This window comes from Cetorhinus maximus, chromosome 16 (assembly GCF_964194155.1).
Source record: "Cetorhinus maximus chromosome 16, sCetMax3.hap1.1, whole genome shotgun sequence".
Taxonomy (NCBI): Eukaryota; Metazoa; Chordata; class Chondrichthyes; order Lamniformes; family Cetorhinidae; genus Cetorhinus; species Cetorhinus maximus.
In genome coordinates, this window is record NC_135894.1 from 79,075,351 (window position 1) to 79,101,005 (window position 25,655).

Genomic DNA, 25,655 nt, shown 5'->3' on the forward strand with positions numbered 1-25,655 from the left:
TTTATATTATGATTTTTTAACATAAGTATAAAAAAACTCCAAATCACTTCAAAGAGGGGGTATCAGACAGAAATTGATATCCATGAAAAGGTGACATTAGAAGGGTTGGTCAAAGAGGTAGGTTTTAAGGAGCATCTTAAAGGAGAAGAATGTGATGGTGAGACTGAGGGAGGACTTTCCAATGGAGGACTAATATAGTGAAAGCGATGGGTGCCAATGATGGGGCCAAGGGAGTGGATGATTTAGAAGAGCCCAGAGATAAAGGAATGTACAGTTCTTGGAGGAATGTAGGGTTGGCAGAGGTTAGAGAGATAGGGAAGTGTGGGGCGATGAGGGAATTTGAACACAAGAATGAAAATTTTAAATTGGGGCTAACAGAGGTCAGACAATGATAGCTGGGTGCAGGTTAAGATACAGCAAATCTTTGGGCAAGTTGAAGTTTAAGGAGAGTGTAGGATTGGAAGATATCGCAGCAAATTGAAATAGTTGAATCAGGAGGTGACAAAGGCATGGCTGAGAGTTTCAAAGTAGATGGGCTGAAACGAGGAGAGGTAGCTAATGTTGCAGAGGTAGAGGTAGCTCCTAACATTTCCAAATATGAATAGATTGAAATGCTGTTAACTTGTCCCTTTTGGGAATGAACCATATTTAGCTAATTTTGATCAACATTTAATTTGAATGGCACATGTTGACCAATCAATGAGGTGCAGCTGCCAACACCAGCAAAACAGATTAACAGGTTATTTGCCATTTTTTTTTTAATTGTAGAGCATTTGTGGTACAAATAATTTTAGATCCTTGGAGTCCTGAAAGCCATTCCTACTGAAGGCTGTGTGACCTGCAGATTGTACAAGCTGCCAAAGTCCAGCAACTTCAGCATCTCCTTGGTATCTGGGTCCACCTCAATCATCTCTTGATCCAGAGCTGAAACCTCTGGGACATAGTTCCAGACATATCCCTCCTCTCCCTCTCTTCTTCCTGCAGTTTGATAGAGATGCCTCTGACAGACCCACGCTGAATATGCTTCATTAAGTGTGTCACATATCCTGCAATTTTGTTGCGAAGTTTCTTGCCGGGGATGGTGGCAATCTCCTCGCAGACCCTTTTGTTGGTGTGGAAGTCATTGCCAAGGCGGGTGTAGTGTTTCTCAATGATCACTCGGGCGGCTTACTTGACCGTCTTAGTCCTGACACGACCCATCTTGGATTCCAGCTGAGAGAAGAAAAAAGGCCTACTGCACCTGGTATTCCCAGGCGGGCTCCCATCCAAGTACTAACCAGGCCTGAGTCTGCTTAGCTTGCAAGATCAGGCATTTTCAGACTAGTATGGCCGTAGGCTTGTGCAACCTTACTGTTGGCAAATTAGCTGCTGTCCTTTCTTATAACAGATAACAACAGTGATATTCAAAAAATTATTTCAGTGGTTTGTGAAGCACTTCTGTATGTCTTGAAGACACAAAAGGTACTAGATAAAAAGAAAATATCATGTTGCAAAGAATAATATATGCAACTCATTGCTTTTTGTTTTGGACGTATGGTTATTCTTTTGTGGGTCACAGGAATATAGGAATTTAAGAATAGGAGCGTGAGTAGGCCATTTGGTCCTTCAGGCCTGCTCCGTATTTCAACGACATCATGGCTGATCTCCTACCTCAACACCACCTCCCTGCAATAGCTCCATATGCAGTAATTCCCTTTGCACCCAAAAAATCGATCATCCTCCGCCTTATACTCAATATACTCAATGCCTGAATATCCACAGTCCTCTGTTGTAGAGAATTCCAAAGGTTCACAACCCTTTAAGTGAAGAACTTTCACTTCCTCTCAGCTAGAAATGGTTGATGAATAATCAATGAGAAGATTAATCAATTAAAACCTAATTTTGGGAATGATTTTTTTTTTGCAGGGGTGGGTAGGACGTTTTCCTGGATTATACATGATAGCGCAATTTTATGGCCCCCCCGACAGTGGGTTTGAACAAGGGGGCTCATTAAATGAAGCTCCTGGCCTGTCCATCACCTACCCATCCACCCTGACCATTTTCTAAGGTCTGTGGAGGTGTCAGCTACTTAAGGGCCTCATCCCACCCCTGTCACTATTTTACCTGTGGCAGGGGGAGTCCCATGCTAAGTAAGTAACCCGATAGCCTTAACTGCACAGGCTGGTATCGGACAAGGGGAGGGATATCTCTTTAGAAGTCCCCTGTGCCCACTGGGGATACCCCCCCAAGGTCATACTTTCCTTTAACCCTCCTGCCCTAGCCTCTCAAACCCAGGCTCCAACCCCATCACTCCACTCACCGGGTCTTGCCAGCCAGGCCGGGCAATACCCCGGACTCACCTTCAGTCTGGAGGGAGGCGATGGTGTAGTGGTATTGTCACTGGGCTAGTAATTTAGTGACCAAGATAATGCTCTAGAGACCTGGGTTTGAATTCCACCACGGCAGATGGTGGAATTTTGAATTCAATAAAAATATCTGGAATTAAAAGTCTAATGATGACCATGAAACCATTGTTCATTGTCATAAAAAAACCCATCTGGTTCACTAATGCCCTTTAGGAAAGGAAATCTGCCATCCTTACCTGGTCTGGCCAACATCAGACTCCAGACCCACAGCAATGTGGTTGATTGTTAAATGGCCTAACAAACCACTTAGTTGTATCAAACCGCTAAAAATAAGACAATAAGGAATGAAACCGGATGAACCACCTGGTATCGACCTAGGCACCGGAAATGACTATGGCAAAATTAGCCCTGTCGACCCTGCAAAGTCCTCCTTTCTAACGTCTGGGGGCTTGTGCCAAAATTGGGAGAGCTGTCTCACAGACTAGCCAAGCAACAGCCTGACCTAGTCATACTCACAGAATCATACCTTACAGACAATGTCGCTCATACCACCATCACCATCCCTAGGTATGTCCTGTCCCACCAGCAGGACAGACCCAGCAGAGGTGGTGGCACAGTGGTATACAGTTGGGCAGGAGTTACCCTGGGAGTCCTCAACATCGACTGCAGACCCCATGAAATTCCATGGCACCAGGTCAAACATGGGCAAGGAAACCTCCTGCTGATTACCACGTACCGCCCTCCCTCAGCTGATGAATCAGTGCTCCTCCATGTTGAACATCACTTGAGGAGGCACTGAGAGTGGCAAGGGCACAGAATATACTCTGGGGGACTTGAATGTCACCACTACGAACCGACCTGGCCGAATCCTGAAGGACATAGCTGCTAATCTGGGTATGCAGCAGGTGGCGAGGGAACAAACAGACCTAGCAATTCAAGACTGGGCAACCACGAGGTGCTGTGGGCCATCAGCAGCAGAAGAATTGTACTCAAACACAATCTGTAACCTCATGGCCCGGCATATCCCCCACTCTACCATTACCACCTAGCCAGGGGATCAACCCTGGTTCAATGAAAAGTGCAGGAGGGCATGCCAGGAGCAGCACCAAGCACAGCTAAAAATGACGTGTCAACCTAGTAAAGCTACAACGCGTGTCAAACAGCAGCAAGTGATAGACAGAGCTAATCGATTCCACAATCAACGGATCAGATCTAAGCTCTGCAGTCCTGCCACATCCAGCCGTGAATGGTGGTGGACAATTAAACAACTCACTGGAGGAGGGGGCTCCACAAATATCCCCATCCTCAATGATGTGGGAGCCCAGCACACCAGTGTAAAAGATAAGGCTGAAGCTTTCGCAACAATCTTCAGCCAGAAATGCTGACTAGATGATCCATCTCGGCCTCCACCAGAGGTCCCCAGCATCACAGGTGCCAGTTGTCAGCCAATTAGATTCACCCCACGTAATATCAAGAAACGGTTGAAAGTACTGATACTGCAAAGGCTATGGGCCTTGACAATGTTCCGGCAATAGTACTGAAGGCTTGTGCTCCAGAACTTGCCACGCCCCTAGCCAAGCTGTTCCAGTACAGCTACAACACAGGCATCTAATTGGCAACTAAGATAAATGCAAAATACTGCAGGTGCTAGAAATCTGAAATAAAAACAAAAACAAAAATAGCTGGGGGTGGGGCAGGTAGAGTTGGGTAGAGGGCCAGTGATAGGTGGAGGCAAAGAAGAGATTGCCAAAGATGTCATAGACAAAAGGACAAAGGGATGTTGACGGTGGTGATGGTGGACAACGCAAACTGGAGGAACAGCACCTCATCTTCCGACTAGGCACTTTACAGCCTTCTGGACTTAACATTGAGTTCAACAACTTCAGATCATGAACTCTCTCCTCCATCCCCACCCCCTTTCCGATCCCCCCTTTTCCAATAATTTATATTTTTTAAATATATTTTTCTTTTCCCACCTATTTTTAAATCCATCATTTTATCTCCACCTTTTAGCCTATTTTGATCCCTTCCCCCCATCCCACCCCCACTAGGACCATCTGCCACTCGTTTGTCCTGCTTTCTACCCTTAATGTCACCATTAGCACATTCCTTAGCTAATATCACCACCATCGACACCCCTTTGTCCTTTTGTCTACAACATCTTTGGCAATCTTTTCTTTGCCTCCACCTATCACTGGCCCTCTATCCAGCTCTACCTGTCCCACCCCCCTCTGCCAGCTTATATTTCACCACATTTCTATATTTCTTTAGTTCTGATGAAGAGTCATACGGACTTGAAACGTTAACTGTGTTCCTCTCTGCAGATGCTGTCAGACCTGCTGAGTTTTTCCAGCTATTTTTGTTTTGCATCTAATTGGCAATGTGGAAAATTGCCCAGGTATGTCCTGCACACAAAAAGCAGGGCAAATCCAATCCCATCAGTCTACTCTTGATCATTAGTAAAGTGATGGAAGGGGTCAGCAACAGTGCTATCAAGAGGCACTTGCTTAGCAATAACCTGCTCACTGATGTCTAGTTTGGATTCCGCCAGGGTCACTCAGCTCCTGACCTCATTACAGCTTTGATTCAAACATGGATAAAGGAGCTGAACTGAAGAGGTGAGGTGAGAGCGACTGCCCTTGACATCAAAGCAGCATTTGACAGAGTGTGGCACTGGGGAGTCTTGGCAAAATTGGAGTCAATGGGAATCAGGGGAAAAACTCTCTGCTGGTTGGAGTCATACCTAGCACAAAGGAAGATGGTTGTGGTTGTTGGAGGTCAATCATCTCAGTTCCAAGACATCACTGCAGGAGAATGTTCAGCACCATTCGCGACTCCTCAGGTACTGAAGCAGCCCATGTCCAATGCAGCAAGACCTGGGCAACATCCAGGCTTTTGCTGACAGGTGCCAAGTAACATTTCCACTACACAAATGCCAGGCAATGACCATCTCCAACAAGAGAGATCTAACCATCACCCCTTGACATTCAATGGCATTACCATTGCTGAATGCCCCACTATTAACATCCTGGGGGTCACCATTAACCAGAAACTGAACTGGACTAGCCATATGAGAGCAGGTCAGAGGCTAGAATTCCTGCGGCAAGCCTGTCCACGATCTACAAGGCACAAGTCATGACTGTGATGGAATACTCTCCAATTGCCTGGATGAGTACAGCTCCAACAACACTCAAGAAGCTTGACACCACTCAGGACAAAGCAGCCTGTTTGATTGGCACCACATTCACAAACATTCACTCCCTCCACCACCAGCGCACAGCAGCAGCAGTGTGTACCATCTACAAGATGCACTGCAGGAACCCACCAAGGCTCCTTAGGCATCACCTTTGTAACCCATGACCACTACCATCTAGAAGGGCAAGGGCAGCAGATAGATAGGAACACCACCACCTGGAAGTTCCCCTCCAAGTCACTCGCCATCCTGACTTGTAAATATATCGCTGTTCCTTCAGTGTCACTGGGTCAAAATCCTGGAACCCCCTCCCTAACAGCACTGTGGATGTACCTACACCACAGGGACTGCAGTGGTTCAAGAAGGTGGCTCACCACCGCCTTCTCAAGGGCAATTAGGGATGGGCATTAAATCCTGGCCTAGCCAGTGACACCCGCATCCCATGAATGAATTCTTAAAAATTAGCTCCTCTTCTTTGGTGACTGGCTGCGGTCCCAGTAGTGGCCACTGCTGGACCCTGCAGTTTGGACTACAGAGCTGCTGGCCATTCAATTGGCTGGCAGCTCCCAAAGGTAGGACCCCCTCCCCAGACAGGGGTGAAAGTCCCCCCCGCTAGGCAATTAATGCCCCATTGAGCGTTACATGGCTGCAGGGCAGCTAATATTGGCAGGGATATGTTCCCTGCCAAGTCTTCGGGTGAAGGAGTGGGAAACGTTGCCATTCTCAAATCCTGCCATGTGTTGAATTAGCTCAGTTTAGCTAAGGCGGTGCTCGGGGCCTATAAAAGGCTCCACTGCCCCAGAATTAGGAAATGAGTAACCAGGCAGGTATCTAGCTCCTGGCTACCATACTGTGACCCCCCCCTCTAGATAGTTTCACCTGATATTCACAAATATGCACTAACAGCTGTTATATTGTTTACAGCAAGATAGCCTACCTGATGCATGTGTTAATAATGATCAATTGAGGAAGGTAGTAAGGGGTTGCCCCAACTTGTAGAATGCGAGGCACTGGTTAGTATTTGTTCTTCGTAATGCAAAGGTCTTTAAAGTTGTTGTATGAGAGTGAGGACAGGGTAGGAGAAGTGTCTTCACATGGAGAGCTGTTAGAGCATGGAATCCTTGCCACAGATAATAGTTGAGGTGGTTGAGGTAGAACCTTTCAGCGAATAGTAGACAAACATTTATAGCAGAGAACGGGGCTATGGCAAGGGGGTATGATTGGTTTTGGATTACTCCAGCCAAGAGCCAACACAGGCGTAATTGGCAGCAAATCTCCATCTATGCTGCATATCTATAGTCTTTTTTATTACCTTGTTGGCATTGGTAAATCAATGCAATTTTAGTGAGAAGCTACAATACAATACACACGTAAAACAAACTGATACTGATAAACGAATAATAAAAAATTTAAAAGCAAAATACTGCGGATGCTGGAAATCTGAAACAAAAACAAAAATAGCTGGAAAAACTCAGCAGGTCTGAGAGCATCTGTGGAGAGGAATACAGTTAACATTTCGAGTCCGTATGACTCTTCGTCAGAAAAAAATTAATTTAATTTAATATCTCATCCAAAAAATGACACTTCTGACAACATAGCACTTCCTCAATGCTGCACTGGGAGTTTCAGTGTAAATGTTGTCCTCAGTTCTCTGGTGTGGGACTTGAGCCCACAACAGCACCAAGAAAACACTAAAAGACACAGATCAGGAATAGGTGGCAATGTTTAGCACTGCCTTGTTCAGACAGCAGAGACAAGCGCGGGTAAGAACCACCAAACATGTTTGTGCAAAATTATATCACAGTCTTGCCTTTGAGTTACTTGTGATTGTAGTTTATTGGCATTGTATCCAAATCTCTAATGGTGCTGAGCCATGTTTCACTTAGCTGATACTGTGACTTATGCCCACACACAAAGCTCCCAGTGACACATATTGCTTGAATAATACAGTGCAAGGTGGCACAATCAAACTTCAGAGTTACATTTTGGGGAGTCTAAAGTGACCAGAAATTGAAAAATATTATGCTGATATGTAGAGAAAAAAATAAATATTATTTCTATAAAACAACATACTTTTGCATTCAGTAAATATCTAAACTCACCAAAGAAGGAAAATTCAGTGCACTGAGATGGGCATTAAATTACAGCATTATAATTACAGAAGGGCAAATTCAGTTTTAGCTGAGAAACAAAAGTAAATGAAACGGAACTGTTCCTACCTGTACTATAGTCGATAGATAAACCAAACAGGATATGTGGATGGTAAGTAGTGAATTGAAGTCTGGTCCATTACATTGAACTAAAAGCCCTTCTGAATTGAATTCAAATGATTCACAAAATTTCAGGCAGCCAGCAGTCTGAGTGCCAATGAAGAGTTGCCTTCTTGCTTCAACAATTAATACAGAATGTTATGAGTAAGAAATAGTTCACTTAGTGTTATATATTTTATATTTTAGAGTTATGCAGAGATGACATTAGTTTGTGTGTGTGTAACAGGTTTTATTCACAGTGCTTTAAAATATCTACTCCATGCATCTAGTTCTAGCTTCTACAGTTTATTTACTTTTCTCTGAGTCCACAACCAGACTTAACCAATCAAACACAGTTAGCATCAATTATAAACAGACTCAGAAAATCAAACCCCGAGCAATTGAACACTTTAGTTGGTAACACTCTCACCTCTGAATAAGAAGATTCTGCAATCAAGCTCCAGTCTGAAGGTTGTATGATACGGCAGGTGACATTTGCCAGGCTGACCAAATCCACAAGGGAAACCTGGCCATGCTATCACGACGATTTTGCAATTTGTATTTATTATGAGAAGGCTTGTGCACTGAAGTCAGGAATAACGAGTCCACTACCACCTTTAGACATTTTAAAGATTAAATTAAAATATTTATTAACAAAAGAAGAATAAGAAAAACTTAAATATGCACAAAATTGCAGTCACACAGTTATAACAGTTCCCAAAATTCCTACTTAACCAAACTCTCAACTACCCACCCACTAAGGCAATAGTACAAATAACTTCCAAATTTAGAAAGAAATCCAGCAGCTTCACTGCAAGCACCCACTGGATAATAGACTTCTAAAGGCTTTTAACACAACTCTGGGTTTTGGAACAGCAAACTTCTGTAGGGTGGCTAAAGGCTTTTTTTCCATGTCTATTTCACGTAGTCACCTTTCCAGATCTCACACAGCCTTTCAGCCTCCTTTAAATATATTTCTCCCTTTTTGATCTGTAAAGCCCATTATTTCCACCTGACTTTAGAATTTACTTTTCACAGAATATAAAAATCTTTCATGTTCTCATTATGACCAGCACTTTTGGGAAACATTAGCATAATAACCTTGCCTTATTTATCTTGTTAGTTGTAAACATTTTCCCTGTCCCTTTGAAAATCAAACACCTCTCCACTTATCTAAAAATGCAAATTTCATTCACACTGTCTCTGCTGAGACTTCACCCTAGCTTTACTCATCTCCGTTTCAAACACCAGTTTTACTTCTCTTCTTTGATAATTTAAACCTTGCAGGCTAAACACCTCTAGTTTAATTAAATTAGCCACACACACACACACACACACACACACACAAGCCTGCTTTAAAATATCCCACAATAATATTAGGAATAATGTGATCATTTCTTGACAAGGCTTGACCACAACATTTAGTCCGCCACTTTCTGAGCAGTACCAAGTGAGTACTACATTGCTGCATTCTTGGGAGATCTTAAACTGAAACGTTGACATCCTCTCAAAAGACGCAAAAGACCCTATGGTGCTATTTTGCAGAAGAGCAGGGAATTCTCCCGCGTCACTTAAAAATAGATTATCTGGTCATTATCACGGCAACTGCAGTGCATAAATTGGCTGCTGCATTTTCTACTCTGAAGCAGTGACTGCATTTCAAAAGTATTTTATTGCCTGTAAAGCATTTTGGGATGTCGTGAAAGGCACTACACAAATGCAAGTCATATTTTAAATGTGTCTGAGTGCGTCCATCCCAAGGGAATGGGCTTCTCGCAGCAAAAATGAATGAAGACATTATGCAGGCAGGTTTTGTTAAATAGTATGTTATTTCAGTGCTATATTGGAATGTGTAGATATTGCAGTGGCAGCAGGAAGATTTTCTACAGAGACCAAGCGAGACTGAAAAATGACAGTCAGCCACTTAATCGTGTTTACGTTAACTGCTTGCCATTTAATTTTCACTGCTCCTGTTTCAGCACACTTCTTCTCTGCAGACGCTGTTTCAGATTAAATGACTCTAGCCATCAACAAAAAAGGCAGGAGAACAGGACTGCTATCAAACGGCAACTGCTTTGTTCTGCTGAACTGCCGCATGAAAACCAAGTGCTGAAATCTTTTAAGAACGATGCAGAAAAGCAAGAGGGATTGATGGGGGGAGAGTAAAATTTAAGAGTTACAGCTGTTTGAACGCTGCCAATGAAAATGCCACCTTGAAAGGAAGAACGTGTATCTTTATAGTGCCTTATCACAACCTCAAGATGTCCCGCAGTAATTTACAACTAATTGGGGGATTTTTGAATTGCAGTCACTGCTTTTATGCAAGAAGCAGCCAATTTACTAGCAAACCAATGATTGACCAGATAATCTGCTAGAGGTGAATGCTTAGTGCAAGCACACTAAAGGCATCTCTTTTCCTTTCAGTAAGTAACATTTATTGAAGTCTATCTTCCTCAGCCCTGAGAAAGTTTCTGTTTTTTTGCCTCATGATCTATGAGCTGGGCTCCTCCATCATTGAGGATGGTGATATTTATGGTGCCTCCTCCTCTGGTGAGTTGTTTAATTGTTCAGAACCATTCATGACTGGGTCTGGCAGGACTGCAGAGCTTTCATCTGAGCCATTGGTTGTGGGATCGCTTTGCTCTGTCCATCAAATGCTGCTAACATTTGAGATGCAAGTAGTTTTGTGTGATGTAACTTCACCGCATTGACACTTCATTTTTACACATGGCTCCTGGCATGCCCTTCTGCACTCTTCACTGAACAAGGTTGATCCCTTGGCTTGATGGGAGTGTAGAGTGAGCGATATGCCAGCTCATGAGGTTACAGACTGTGGTTGAATACAATTCTGCTGCTGCTGATGGCCCACAGAACCTCATGGATGCCCAGTTTTGAGTTGCTAGATCTGTTTTGAATCCATCCTATTTAGCAGGTGGTAGTGCTACACAACACAATGGAAGGTATCATCAGTATCCAAGCACTTATTTGACTAAGTGGTATGACTAAGTGGTATTGTAGCTGACGAAGCACAGTTTAACTCCATTTAAGACATTATGATGGGTTTCCTCCTACACTGGATTAAACCATCTTTTAAGCAAACATTGCTTGTAAACCCTGTAGTGTGGGATCAAAATAAGATAATTATAAAGGCGTGATTGGATAAAGATGATGGGCCTTGTAGGAACTATCTTGACCCATTAAGAATACATTTGGATTTGTCGCATAGCAAATATGTTACTAGACTGGTAATTTAAGGGCCATAACTCATGGGGCTGGATTTTGCCATCGGCGAGCAGGGGGCGGGGCCCGCTCACCGACGGCAAAATGACGCGGGATGACGTCGGGGGGAACCGTTTCAATTTTCAGGAAGGCAACGAGATCAGCTGTCCGCCTGCCGACCTGTCAATGGCCAATTGAGGTCATTGACAGGATAATTAAAACAATTAAAGGCCCTGCCAATTCAACCTTAAGGTTGGCGGGCAGGCCAGGAGACCCGGCGGGCCCCTGAAAAAACATGAAACCTCATCCGCTGATGGGATGAGGGTTCATGTAGCGTTTAAAAAAGTTTATTAAAGTTTCAGTGAAATTTATTAACATGTCCCATCTCGTGTGACATTGTCACATGAGGGGGACATGTTAAGGATTTTATTATTTTTCTATTTTTAAAGTTTATACAGCTGTCAGCGATCTCCCTGAGGCAGCACTTAACCTCAGGGAGAGGTACGCTCTTTCGTGCGCATGCGTGAAAGAGCGCACGCTCGCATTTCGGGAATCCCCCCCTGCCCGCACAGGAAGCGCATAGCGCTTCCCACCGGACATCACGCTGGGCGGGCTTTAATTGGCCCGCCGACTTAAAATGGTGGTGGGGCCCGCTTCTCCAGTGGGGATCGGCTCCCCGCCCACCGGAGATTGGGTCGGGCCCGCCCGCCCGGCAGAAAATTCTGCCCATCATATAAGTTCAAATCCCCCACTGACAGCTGGAGAATTTAAAACTAATTAAATACATCTAGATTTTTTTTAAAAAATTGTTAATATTGGTAATGGTGACCCTGTAAATACTGGATTTTTGTAAAACAATACCTGATGTCCTCAGGGAAAGAAATCTGCCGTCATGACCTCGTCTGGTCTACATGTGACTCCAGACCAACCACAAAGTGGTTGACTTTTAACTGCCCTCTGAAATTGCCTAGCAGCTGTCAAGGAGGTGGTTCACCAGCAACTTTTCAAGTGCACTTATGGATGGGCAATAAATGCTGGCCTTGCCAGTGATACCCACATCTTATGAATGAATAAAACAAATCTTGGGAGATTGATGCTGATGGCTTTTGCTCTTGTCCTTGAGCTATCCAACCTAACCTTCATTTGGTGAGACAATTTGCATGCACATATGTGACTGGGCAAGTAACAATGTCCCTTACTTATAAGGATTTAAATATTACATTCTAAAAATTGCACAATTGATGCCAAAACAAAACAATTTTGCTGATGATTCAATATATACACTATGTTATTGTACATTTAGTGACAGAATGCAATAGTTTCCCTCTTCTAGATTTCTGGGTTGAAGGCACGATTGTTGAGGGTCTAACAGGTGAAGGACTCCATCATAAAGCAGGACACAGAGATGAATGTTATCATTAATGATAAATTACAAGACATACAGACTGTACGTTCCCTCCTGCATCCCAGGCCTGCCTAATGCACTGCAGCATAGAACCACTCTAATAACATCATTTAAACTGATCAGCAGCCATTTCTTGCCTCAAAAAGGTTATTACACATGAACATGTCTGTAATATTGATCTGCATGTAGGTGCATGTTTACGTGCATGTATGTCTAAACTAGTTACGTGTATGCGCCCTGAGCCTCACCTGAGCTTGAATTTTATCTTTGGGGGGCGGTGCCAGGACTGGTTGGGAAACAGGCGATTGGCTCACGACCGCGATTTCATGCTGCGTGGCCAATTACGGCCCGCCTAGCATTAAACGCATCTTCCCAATGGTCGGGAAGAGCCGGGCAGGGGCCTGTCGGGCGCCGGGTCCAATGGCGACCTGGCGGGCAGTTTAAAAATGGCAGAGACAGCTCCTTGAAGGTTGCCAGAGAAGAATCATATATTCTGCGTTCTGAAGATGTAAGCTATGGTCTCAACAGCGGCTGGAGACGCCAGGCAGGAGGACATGTCAGGTCGGCACTCGACCCCTTGTTTTACAGATGAGTGCCTCGCGGTACTCTTGGGGGAGCTGGCTGCCAGGAGGGACACCCTCATTCCCAGAGATGGAAGGAGGAGGCCACCGCGCCAGACAAAAAAAGCTTGGGATGAGGTGGCAGCCAAGTTCAGCAACCACAATGTTGTGCAGCACACATGGATAAAGCATCGCGAAAGGTTCAATTGCCTGCTGCACTCAGGAAGGGTGGCTACCGTGTTGGCATGGGCCAATATGGTGAAGTGTTAAGGGCTGGCTGTCCCCCTGTGGAGCTCAGTGGTGTTAGAGTCTGAGTACCAACTGTCAATGACGTCGGAGCTGGCCAAGGGGGCCAGCCCTGTCTGCTTGGGCCGAGTGCCTTGCGGCTCGAGGCCACAACTCGGATGTGCCCTGCAAGGTGTTCCTCAGGTGGGGTTGGCCAGGCTACAATGGCGCTGCAGGTAGAGAGTGGACTGACCAACGCTCCTCTGTCATTTCAGGAGAAGAGGAGCCATAACTACATTGAGAGGTCATGGACAGGCAGAGGACCCCCAAAATCTCCTAATATTGACCAGATTTCAGCAGGACACCTTGGAGCCGCCACACACCTCGTTCAGCCACTCGTGGAGAGGCTGGGGTGTTAGACAAAGGTAAGAGTGCAGTGCACAGAGGTGAGAGTTTTGGATGGTGCAAACATTCTTGATAGGCTCTTAATTGATGGGAGCCTCAAAACTGGAGTCCCCATTGATCATTGAAAGACGATGGCACCATGATGCAGATCTCCATTGTCTCACCAGGGTGCCTGCCATGCACAGTGACAGCGTGCTGGCTTAAACTAATGACATGCCATTGTTCTCCTTCAGATTCGCCCACACACACTCGTTTGCAGGACCCCAAAAAGCCACCCCCGCTGCCAGAGGACCACCAGGCTTCAGCTGCATTACACCCGTTCTCTGAACCAGGCACCAACACAGATACCAGCACCTTGGTGGGTGTTAGATCTTTGGCTAGAATGACGGTGCACAGCGGTGAGGGCACTTCACACTCACTTGAGGTGCAGGCAGAGGCAGAGAGTACCCAGAGCGCTGGCAGTCGGAGGACTGCTGGAAACCAGGACGATGTTGAGTTGAAAGCAGATGATGAGCCTCTAGAGTCGTCCATTAGGTGGCAGATGTGGGATGTCCAGCGGGATGTGTGGGAGGATCTGGCGGAGATCCATGAGGCTATGTGTGCCATGGTCTCTGTTGTGGAAGAGTCCATGCGGAGCATGAGCACTGTGTTGACCTTCATGACTGAGCACACTGCCTCCTGCATTGAGAGAGTGGTGACTCTAACGGAGAGACAGCTCCAGGAACAGAATCAGGGGTTCCTGGGGTTGTGCTCATACCTGCAAGCCCTCACACAGGCAATGACCTCAGGTAGTCAATGCTATTATGGGAGATGGATGAGGCACCCAATATCCCAGCTAGGTACCTATCCATCAATGGCGGGCAGGGAGGTCCAAAGCCACCTCACATTGGCACAGTAGCAGCTTGTCATCTTTGTGGGCTCCTCTCAGGGCATCCTGGATGATGGCAGCAGCTCCTTCGCCCCTCTGCCAGTGACCGGGGCATCTGATGAGGCTGCGATGACTGGGGAGATGCCAACTGTGGCACTGGCCACTCCCTCCTAGGCAGGGCCAGCATAAGCTCCACTCGCGAGAGGACGACCACCAAGGTCACCAAGGCCAACAAGACAGCAGAATCAGCAGGCTGTCTCCAATGCCGCTGCCAGCAAGGTGGGGGCATCAAGACACAGCACCCAAAAATGTAAGGCTAAGGCACCAGAAGCACAAGAGGGACTGTTCACAGGTGATCTTCTGTTCTGTAATGTTTTGTTTATATGTTTACTGGTGTGGAAACGAACACCAGAGATGGTTATGTTAATTTGTTTTGAGTTTGAAAATTACATAAATTTTGCTTTTGTCATAATGGCCTGAGTATACTTCAGCTTTCTTTTTGGTGCAGGGTACGTCAGTATGTAATGCTGGACGTGAATGGCTCTAAACTTTATTGCAGAGGCACTGAGTGGGCTTTGGATTCAAATGAAAGAGTCATTTCAGACGTCCTAGATGGAGGCAGCAGCCCTGGCATGAGGTGGAAGCAGATCTTTGGCAGCCTAGCTGAAGGAGTGTTGGATCGAGGCATCCCTGGTGTCCCTGCTTCCCTGAAGGATACAGAGGTCTGTCCCCAGCATTCTCCTCACCGTGCTCCTCTTCTGACTCACTACTGGATTCAGTTCGACAGAAAATTGTGGAGATTTACACTGACATATTACTGAAAAAAATGTCCCAACCATTTAGTAGTAAGCCAATTATTCAGGGGGCATGGCCTATCAACTCTGCTTATAAAAAGTTGATGCGAATATAAAAAGTGTTCCAACTTTCTATTCATATTTTTGTTGGTAATATTCGTGAACAGAAGATATTAAAGCCCCGGTATGTTAGGTATCTGTATGGAGAATCTTCTAAATTATTGGCTGAATTTTCATTAACTGGTACATTTTCTGCTGCTTTGAACAGCTTGGATCTTGCAGCTTTATTTAAATTCTGGAAGTCAGCCTATAGGACATAACTGGCTAGTCTTGTCACTGCCCTTTCCCACTTTTGGCAGTAATACACATTGTAGGACCTGGGAGACTATTGCCAGATACAGAACAGATGGTTCCAGTGATTAGTTGCTCCACCAATATGGAAGGTGTGATATCATGAGAGTGCTTTATACACATGTCCTGACATTAAAAAACAAGGACAATGGCTTGGAAATCCAATTTCTGTAAGTTAATGATTGCAACAAGCAAAATTGAAACTGAATTAAGATTGTACAGTATACATAGTAATGTTTAAATCGTACAAAATATTCATATTCCTAACAGTATTATAAAATAACATTGGTTCATTTATACAGCTGTTGTGTTCTGTCAGTAACCAATTCAGGTTCCTCATCGTAATTTACATAGAATCCAAAGGCTGGATTTTCCGGTAGGTGTTGGGACCCTGTCATCAGGTCCACATGGCAGCCCGCCAATCTCATTAACAGGCTCACTGGTGCCACTTTTCAGGACGCAGCCTGCTAATTGACCACTCACGCACTCATTGTTCCATTAAGGACTGCAGGCGGGTTCCTGAGGCTGCAAACTCAATCTGAGGGCCCACAGCAATGTCAGATCGGAGAGGTGCAGGGCACTGCCGAGACAGGCAGGAGACATGAACATGGAGGTGCTGTTGCCTGCATGCCTAGAATTCAGCAATTAATGAGGTCAGAAGGGCCATCAGGTTTGAGGGGATACCCCATCCACGTGACTATTAACAAACGGCCTTTTATTGGGATATGGAGCCTCTGGTTTTGGTGCACCTTCCTAGCCAGCTGCCAGGAGGCTTCCTCAACTGAGCCAGGAGCTTCAGCACACAACGGGAGAGGGGGGCCATTCCAACATCAGTATAATACTGATGCTGGCACAAAATGGCTGCTAAGTGGGTCCTTAATTGAACTAATTACCTGCCCACCTCCGTGGAGGGAGGGAGGAAGGAAGGAAGAAAGGAGGGAGAGAGGAAGGGAGAGAGGAAGGAAGGAAAGGAGAGAGGAGGGAGAGAGGGAGGAGAGGGAGGAAGGAAGGGAGAGAGGAGGGAAGGGAGGAAGGATGGTTCCTAGGTTATTCTTCTGTCATGCAATCTTCTCCATTCAAACTGAACTGAATTAGTTATATAAATATTGTGGCTACAAGAGCAGGTCAGAGGCTGTGAATCCTGTGGTGAGTAACTCACCTCCCGATACCCCCAAAGCCTCAATAGGCTGGGCCTCGGCTTAATGCCCAACACCTGTGACAGCGTTGCACTCCCTCAGTACTGCATAGGAGTATCAGCCTGGACTGTTGTGCTCAAGTGCTGGAATGGAATTTGAGCCCACAGCTTTCTGACTCAGAAGCAAGATTTTTTTTCTCTTTCATAGGACATGGACATTGCTGGCTAGGCCAGCATTTATTGCCCATCCTTGCTTGCCCTTGAGAAGGTGGTGGTGAGCTGCCTTCTTGAACCGCCGCAGTTCATGTGGTGTAGGTACACCCGCAGTGCTGTTAGGAAGGGAGTAAGATTTGAACCCAGCAACAGTGAAGGAACGGCAATATATTTCCAAGTCAGGATGGTGTGTGGCTTAGAGGGAAACTTGCAGATGGTGGTGTTCCCATGCTTCTGCTGCCCTTGTCCTTCTAGATGGTAGTGGTCGTGGGTTTGGAAGGTGCTATCGAAGGAGCCTTGGCGATTTGCTGCAGTGCATCTTGTAGATAGTACACGCTGCTGCTACTGTGCGTCAGCGGTAGAGGGAGTGATGCTGGCGTGCCAAACAAGTGGGCTGCTTTGTTCTAGATGATGTTGAGATTTTTAAGTGTTGTTGGAGCTGCACTCATCCAGGCAAGTGGGGAGTATTCCATCACACTCCTAACTTGTGTCTTGTAGATGGTGGGCAGGTTTTGGGGATTCCGGAGGCAAGTTATTCGCTGCAGAATTCCCAGCTTCTGCCCTGCTCTTGTAGCCACAGTATTTATATGGCTGGTCCAGTTCACACTCTGGTGAAAGGCAAGCCCCGACTTGTGGATATTGGGATGTTCAGCAATAGTAATGTCATTGAAAGTCAAGGGGCAATGGTTCGATTCTCTCTTATTGGAGATAGTCATTGCCTTGCACTTGTGTGGCGCCAATGTTACTTGCCACTTATCACCCTAAGTCTGAATGTTGTCCAGATCTTGCTTCATATGGGCATGGATGTCTCTAGTATCTGAGGAGTCGTGAGTGGTGCTGAACATTGTGCAATCATCAGTGAACATCCCTACTTCTGACCTTATGATGGAAGGAAGGACATTGCTGAAGCAGCTGAAGATGGTTGAGCCAAGGGCACTACCCTGAGGAACTCCTGCAGTGAAATCCTGGAGCTGAGATGACTGACCTCCAACAGCCACACCCATCTTCCTTTGTGCTAGATAAGACACCAATTAGCGGAGAGTTTTCTCCTGATTCCCATTGGCTCCAGTTTTGCTAGGGCTCCTTGATGCCACATTCAATCAAATGGTACCTTATTGTCAAGGGTATTCACTCTCACCTCACCTTGGGAGTTCAGCTCTTTTGTCTGTGTTTGAACCAAGGCTGTAATGAGGTTAGGAGCTGAGTGACCCTGGCAGAACCCAACTGAGTGTCAGTGAGCAGGTTATTGCTGAGTAAGTGTCGCTTGATAGCATCATTGATGACCCCTTCCATCATTTTACTGATGATTGAGAGTAGACTGATGGGACAGTAATTGGCCGGGTTGGATTTATCCTGCTTTTTGTGTACAGGACATACCTGGGCAATTTTCCACATAGCTGGGTAGATGCCTGTGTTGTAGCTGTACTGGAACAATTTGGTTAGGGGTGCGACAAGTTCTGGAGCATAAGTATTCAGTACTATTGCCGGAATATTGTCAGGGCCCATAGCCTTTGCAGTATCCAGTGCCTTCAGCCATTTCTTGTTATCCTGTGGAGTGAATTGAATTGGCTGAAGACTGGCATCTGTGATGCTGGGGACCTCCAGAGGTGACCGAGATGGATCATCCACTTAGGATGTCAAGGATCAGCCTTAGCAGTATCCAGTGCCTTCATCGTTTCTTGATGTCACGTGGAGTGAATCAAAATGGCTGAAGACTGGCACCTGAGTGCAACCAATAGTTTGGGGAAGAGAAATCTGAGGTCCCAGTCATGGCCCAATTTAACATAAAAGAAGTTATCTTGCACATTAAGACAGAATACTTGTGGATGATATTGATGAGGGACCTAGCGTCTGTTTTAACTCCCCTGTGAGGAATTGGCTGCTTTGAGCAGATCTAGTGTTGAGCCTGCTCTGTTCCCAGTTTCCGAACATGGATGTGGCTAATCAGTAGCCAACATCAAAATGAAAAGTAATAAAATTGTTAAGGGTTGTTGTCAAGCCAGGAGGAGCTGGAACATTCCTGCCAGCTCCACAGCACTCCTGAGGACCGCAGCTGAACTGCAATTGGTCCCCTTCCCACTGATGAGAAAAGTGGGTGAAAAGGCAGCTATTTGTAATGGCCCAGCTTGCCTTGGAGAAAGATAGGCTCTGACAGCCCACTTAAATGATGAAATGAGGCCCAATCTGGGGTCTCCTGCTTGAAACCATCAAGCATGGGTTGATGGAACAAGCTACAAGACTGATAAAACCAGTTTGCTTTGACAAGACATGCTTCAGTCTCCCTTGGTTCTGAAACCTGAAAGAAAAATGGCAAGCAAAGAAAAGAGTGAGAAATATTCAGCCTCAGTTTACATGAATGCCCAACAACATTAACAGTCCTACTGGCAGCCATGAAATCTGTACAACCAGACTGTTTCTGTAGCACGTATGTTCCTGAGGATTATTATGCCAACGGCTCAGCGTGACAACCATTTTCCTTAAAGGCTGCCTTGTGGATTTTGCTATAAACAAATAGGAAATAGGATTAACTGAATTCTAATTCTCCTTTACCCACTCCATTGCCAGGCTAACAGTGGCTAGGCAAGGCACAAAATGGATGGCAATCTGTCCATTTCTCAGTTAGAGAGGTGTGATCAGTAGAGATTGTCTAGCGATTGTAAGCACATCATCGATTTAATAGCTTTATAATGAACATTGATGAAGTATCTGGAAGTCAGGGTCCTAAAGCCTGCTGTAGGAACCTGCTCAAAATTCGAGATCAGCTGCATGGAGCATTTACAAGAGAAACTGCAAGCTGTATGGTTAACAGAGGAGGCATTCAAGAAGGAGTTCCTAAACATCAGGCTAAAACTTCAACAGCATGCGTTTCAAATAGAAGGGGGTGACGGCAGCATCCCGTTAGTGGTGAATACCACTCCCGTTGCTACTGCACAGCAGCAGCGTGAAACAGCTAGTTTTGCCTGTTACTCAAATTTTTGAGATACCTTGTCCTTCCAGGGTAATCTGAGGTAGACTGGGCATTTTTCAGGGCTGAAAGTGGCGGCCTTAGGCCCGTTCATGAGCTTATGTGATATACAGCGCGAAATGATCTGATCGTTATTGTCATTATTATTATTATTATCATTATCATTATCCCGCAGGATGCCTTTGATGTGCCCTATTTCAGCATTAAGCTTGTATGTTGAGCAAAGGCTCGGGCCCTATTTACAAGGTTGCCGATAAGGCCAATCTTATAGCGTGTGGAACTGTAAGAACCCCAATGTGTATGTTAGTGAACTGCAGATGCAGCTTAATACTATGTCAGAGTTGGAGAGTGATTTACTGGAGAACAATAACAAACCATGAGAAATGCTGGAGAGTTTAAAAGAGGGAATATGAATGCAAGAAGTGAAGCAGAGTGGGCTCAGCAGGAAACTGAAAAACTGGTGGAAGACAGGCAGGTAAAGTGCTCGGAAGAGAAACCAATGTTGCAGAACCGTACTGCAGAGCTGGAGGAGGAGTACTGCCAGGCCAAAGGCCAACCGCAGCATGCCGATTTTGCTCAGAAGAAGAGGCACAAAATTTTACCACCCAAACAACTCTGTGAATGACATTTTTTGGGAAAAGAAAATAAGCTATGAAAGGTTCTTAAGGTGTTCGGTCTATTTATAAAAGTCGATTGTTAATATTCTTTAGTTTAGGCATAATGGGTGGGTAGTGGGATCATAAATTCCCACCCAAAGTCAAAGGAATTTTGGTTGCTTTCCAAATTTTCCGGTCCTGCCCATGCTGCGGTCAGGACTGGAAAATCCTAGCCATTGTAAAAAAAAAATGAATGATTGGAACAGTTATATTGATATATAGAGGCATTATATTTTTTTTAAAGAAAGAGGGGTGTTATACTGTCATATTACTCGTAAAAAGTTTGAAACTAATTGTTAGACGAATGTACATCCAGGGTGCCACATTAACTGCTGCAATACAGGCAGGTGCCGAGCAACAATGTATCAGTCCAACAGCCACATGGAAAGCTGCAAGAAACATACTTGATGAAACTTCAGCATTTTGAACCTAAAATGTGTGATTATTTTGAATTCTGGGAACAAGAAGACATAACATGGTGGCAGCGGGTGTGAGTAAAAACCCAAACACAACATGATCAGAAGACATAAAAGAAAACTTTAGGGGTTCTCACTGAAAATGGATGAAAGCTTCAATTTAGTACTAATTCACCAAAAAATGAGATTTTTATAAATACAGGTGCAATTCCCTGATTCTTACCAGAAACACAAAAACTTTATTAACATATATCTGCGTTTCACTTCAATTTCTTCAATTCCACTTATAGACAGCTGCCATTGGAATGAGAGTTTTTTTTAAAATTCACTTTTGAGATACAGGCGTCGTTGACATGACCAGCATTTATTGCCCATCCCTAAGTGCCCAAAGTAAATGACTTGCTGGGTCATTTCAGAGTGCACTTAACATTAGTGTGGAACGGGAATCACACATAGGCCAGGTTGGGTAAGGACCTTCCCTAAATGCATTAAGTGAACTGGTTAGGTTTTTAATGACAATCTAACAGTTTTGGGGTCACTTGATGCTAGCTTTTATTTCCAGATCTCCAGAATTCAAATTCTCAAAGTGCCATGATTGAATTTTAACTCACCTTCTCCGGATTGTTAGCCCAGTAAAATAACCTCTCCACTACTGTGCCCCTTCTATATAATATTTTCACATGGCAGGACTTTCTGTTATTCAGGATATCATTGATGTTAATTAAATGACCAACAGCCCCCTGTTCACAACCGCATTATCTTCATGAACTATTGCTGCTTCATCAATGGGAAGATTGATGCAAGTGAAATCCAACTTCTATGGTTTCAGACAGGACACCTTTCATTAATCAACCTACAACACAGGTCATTTAAAGGACAAGTCCAACAGCAAGGACAACACCTAAGAGAACATGGTGACTTTCTTCATTCCTGATTCATGATACAGTTGAGATAAATCAAAGTGACCACCAAAATGGTGTATGATTTGAAATATGACAGTTTTTATCTGTCATAGGCCCTTTAAGTAATAACTACAGCTATATTTCCTGTTGCCCACTGACTGTGAGCTCCCACATGCCCAACTCATGAAGGAAGCTTGCCCTCCATATGTGACCTCAGAAAATCCCTTAGACTAGGCCAAAGAGATCTCATGAGTGCAAAGATTGATGCTCTGTAACACTGATGGATTCTTTCCCCAAAGAAAACAGTAACCCTTGATTTTTTTTGTATGTTTGTTCACAACTTGTGCGATCATTCTTGTTTCTTTCTCTGTTTTATTTCTGCATCAGAATAAAGGACAGGACTTGCATTTTTATAGTGTCTTTCATGATCTCAAGAAATCACAAAATGCTTTACAACCAATGAAGTGCAATACTTCTGAAGTGTCGTAGGAGATGTGGCAGTCATTATGCATATAGCAATCTGATAATGATCTGCTATGACATGAGGAGGGGTAAAAATGACTCCCCTATTCTACCACTCCAGTTCTGAAGAAGAGTCATACAGACTCAAAAGTTTCTCTCTCCACAGATGCTGCCAGACCTGCTGAGTCTTTCCAGCATTTTTTGTTTTTATTTCAGACTTCCAGCATCCACAGTATTTTGCTTTCATTTGACTATAGCAGGGTTCTTTTTCGTGTGAATTTAGGGAGGATGTGCTTTGCCAATACTGCAGGAGTCTCACTATGTATACTTTCAGATTATAAAGAATTAGTCAGAGACAGTGAAGGATTTACAGTTTGTGGGCCCTGTGCTCAGTTATATCAGCTTCATTTTTGGCCCCCACCACCCATCCTGGGACCCATCCCCCCCCCCACCCCGTTCCCCCCCAGATCCAAAGGCCAAAATCAAGAAAATACACAAATTAATAAGTGCTTCTTCACTTGTAAAAAAACATGCCTGTATGAATAATTGCCTTGTTGAAATCCAAGTTTACCTCTTTTTTTTATGAAGCGACTGGAGTCTTTGTCAGGATCTTGTATAATGTTTTCATTTTCAATGTGAAATTACAGGCTTGTAAACAAGCAAAAATAAGTACCTCACGTACCTTCAGACACCGCAGTGTCAGTGGATAACAATTAATTCTCCTTGGCCGCTGCTTCACAGTCATTTATGGGGATTCATTCCCACATTAAGGAGAAGTCAGAGTGTCTCAGTGGACCATATGGATTGAAAGAACTCAAATTGCCTGGTGTACGCCACTGAACTATACCGACCTGAATGTCCCAGGTCCGAATCGCAATTGGACCAAGCTGACTTCAACAAAGACAGCACTTGATAGGCTGACTGCTCTGCTATTTGAAAAGTGTGAGTGAAGCTATTTAGCCAATCACAAGCTGATTCCTCCCTGCATTTGCTGCTGAGTCTATCATATGCTTGGTAAACATTTCACATGCTTATCCTAAAGTCCTGCTGGCTGCACATTCCAGAGAATTTCGATTAATCCACGCTCGCTGCTGTCACTGTTTTTAGAACAGGTAAAATTACATTTTGATTTCTCATCTCAGAAGTTTTTAAAAAGTTTCAGAATAGTGTAAAAGTCAACAGGAGATGGAGTCTTTTATGCTCCCGGCAGGGGTGGGGGGGGATTGAGTATCTGTTTCTTTTCATCCCACTTGGTGGAATGCAAGTATGTGTATTGTAGCAGTCCTCCATTGTTTTAATAGGCTTACAGTTTATTGTTTTTTAAAATCCAGCCAGAAAAAGAAGAAATAGAAATTGTATATATTTTTTAAAAGCACATCCTCATAACAGATCAGATAATCTGTTTGTTGATAAATAAATATTGACCTGTACACTGGGGAGAACTCCGTTGCTCTTTAAAACAGTACTGTGGGATCTGTTACATCCACCTGAGAGAGCACAGTCTAACATCTCACCTGAAAGACAGCACCTCTGACTGTGTAACATAACCCCAATATTGCAGCTTATGGCCTGAAGGAGGCAGGACACCTTCCACGAGCTGAGCCACTTGACAGCCTGGTGGCCAGAAAATTAGGTCATGGCTTCCTGGCCCTGTGGAAGTGAGCGGGCCCCAATGTTTCAGGTAAGGGGTTGGACCCCTGCCTTTGTGAAAAATTTAGGCCTATTTAGGCTCAAGTCTCTGGAGTGGATCTTGAAACCACAACGATAATGATTCAGATGCAAGTGTGCTTTCAACCAAGCCATGGCTGACACCAGGGGCAAACTTTTCTGGCAGGCATCATGACTATATGGGGATCCAGAGCCCATGCACGCCATCAGAGCGCCCACTGGTGCAAACTACCAGGAGGCGGCCTGCACTAATTGGCCACGTTCACCATCCTATTATGGATGGCAGGTGGGCTCCTGAGTTGAGGAGCCCATTCAAAGTGCCTACAGCAGAGGGTGGCTCGCAATCCCGCTAGGAGAAGTGGGCGCGGCTGAGACGGAAAGGCAATTACGAAGGCGCCTCAACATGGAGATGCTCTCAGTGGTGGTAAACTACTGCTGCCTTTGCAAAGTGACCCGTAATTGGCTGTCTGCCTCCTTGGAGCCAGTGAGAAATTGACCCAGATGTGGGAAGGGATTGGGTGTCAGCCTGATGTAGTGTCACCCTACTTTCCCAACCCCCTGCATCCAAACCCAACTCCATTGGGATGGGAAAGTTCAGCCCCAGGTCTGAGCGATTGCTGTTCTTTTACCTTCCCAGGCCACTGACTAGCTTTTTCTCCCAACTGAACATATCTTTTGTCCCTCCTTTAGCATTCATTTTGTCTTATTAATTTTCAGAAGGGTAAAGTGAATAAAATTCCTGCTCACGATAGAGCACAAAATGTCTGAAATAGTTTCAGCACTGAGGGAAATAACAGGTGAGAGTCTCTGACTATTAAGATCTTAGAGTTACATCTCTGTGGCATCATTGCTGAGTGTGATATCCTGAAATAATTGTGCTGTGTTAAAAGTCCATTTTAACATTTGTGTAAATGGTCTTGTGACTGCTCCTAATTGGTCAAGAATTCAACACATATCTACAATCCTTTCTTTTAATTTTTTTTGTCAAGTTTGAAATCTTCACAGGATCAGGAGGAATGCCTCCCAGCTTTCAGTGGGACTCTCAGTTATTCCAATGTGAGTAAAATAAGATGAAGCCTTCCAGTACTCTCAGGCACCTGAGTTAACAACAACAACATCCACAGATATATAATGCTTTTCATGTAGTGATAACATTGCAAGACACTTCGCAAGACCGTTTATTGAACAAAATTTGATGCTGGGCCAAGTAGAGATATTAGGAATAGAGACAGGTAGCAAGGCAGGGAGGTTTAGGGAGGAAATTCTAGTGCAATGCTTCCCAAACTCTTTCCCACTGCCACCCCATGTTAACACTGAAGAATTGGCCTGACCCCCAGAGTGAGAGCAGGATGGGTATTTGGGGAAGCTATGAAAGATGGGGATGGTAAGCTGTGGGGGTGGGTAGAGCTGTGGGGAGTCATAGAGCTGAGGTGGGGGGGGGGGCTGTGGCTGTGGAGCTGTGGGGTGTGGAGCTGGGGGGGAGGGTGGATTTAGTGCTGTGATTGCTGTAGGGGGCATAGAGCTGTGAGAGCATTGAGGGGATAGAGCTGTAGAGGGGTAGAGGTGTGGAGGGGTAGAGGAGGTGTGAGAGCTGTGTCGGAGGTAGTGCTGTGAGACCATTAGG

At 44.8% G+C, this 25,655-nt stretch overlaps 2 pseudogenes; both read right to left on the bottom strand.

The window, feature by feature from the left end:
* Nucleotides 1–772: 772 nt before the first annotated feature.
* On the bottom strand, nt 773–1,200 carry LOC144691980 (small ribosomal subunit protein eS17 pseudogene; annotated as a pseudogene).
* Nucleotides 1,201–1,228: 28 nt separating this feature from the next.
* LOC144692079 (5S ribosomal RNA) lies at nt 1,229–1,337 on the bottom strand (annotated as a pseudogene).
* Nucleotides 1,338–25,655: the final 24,318 nt, after the last annotated feature.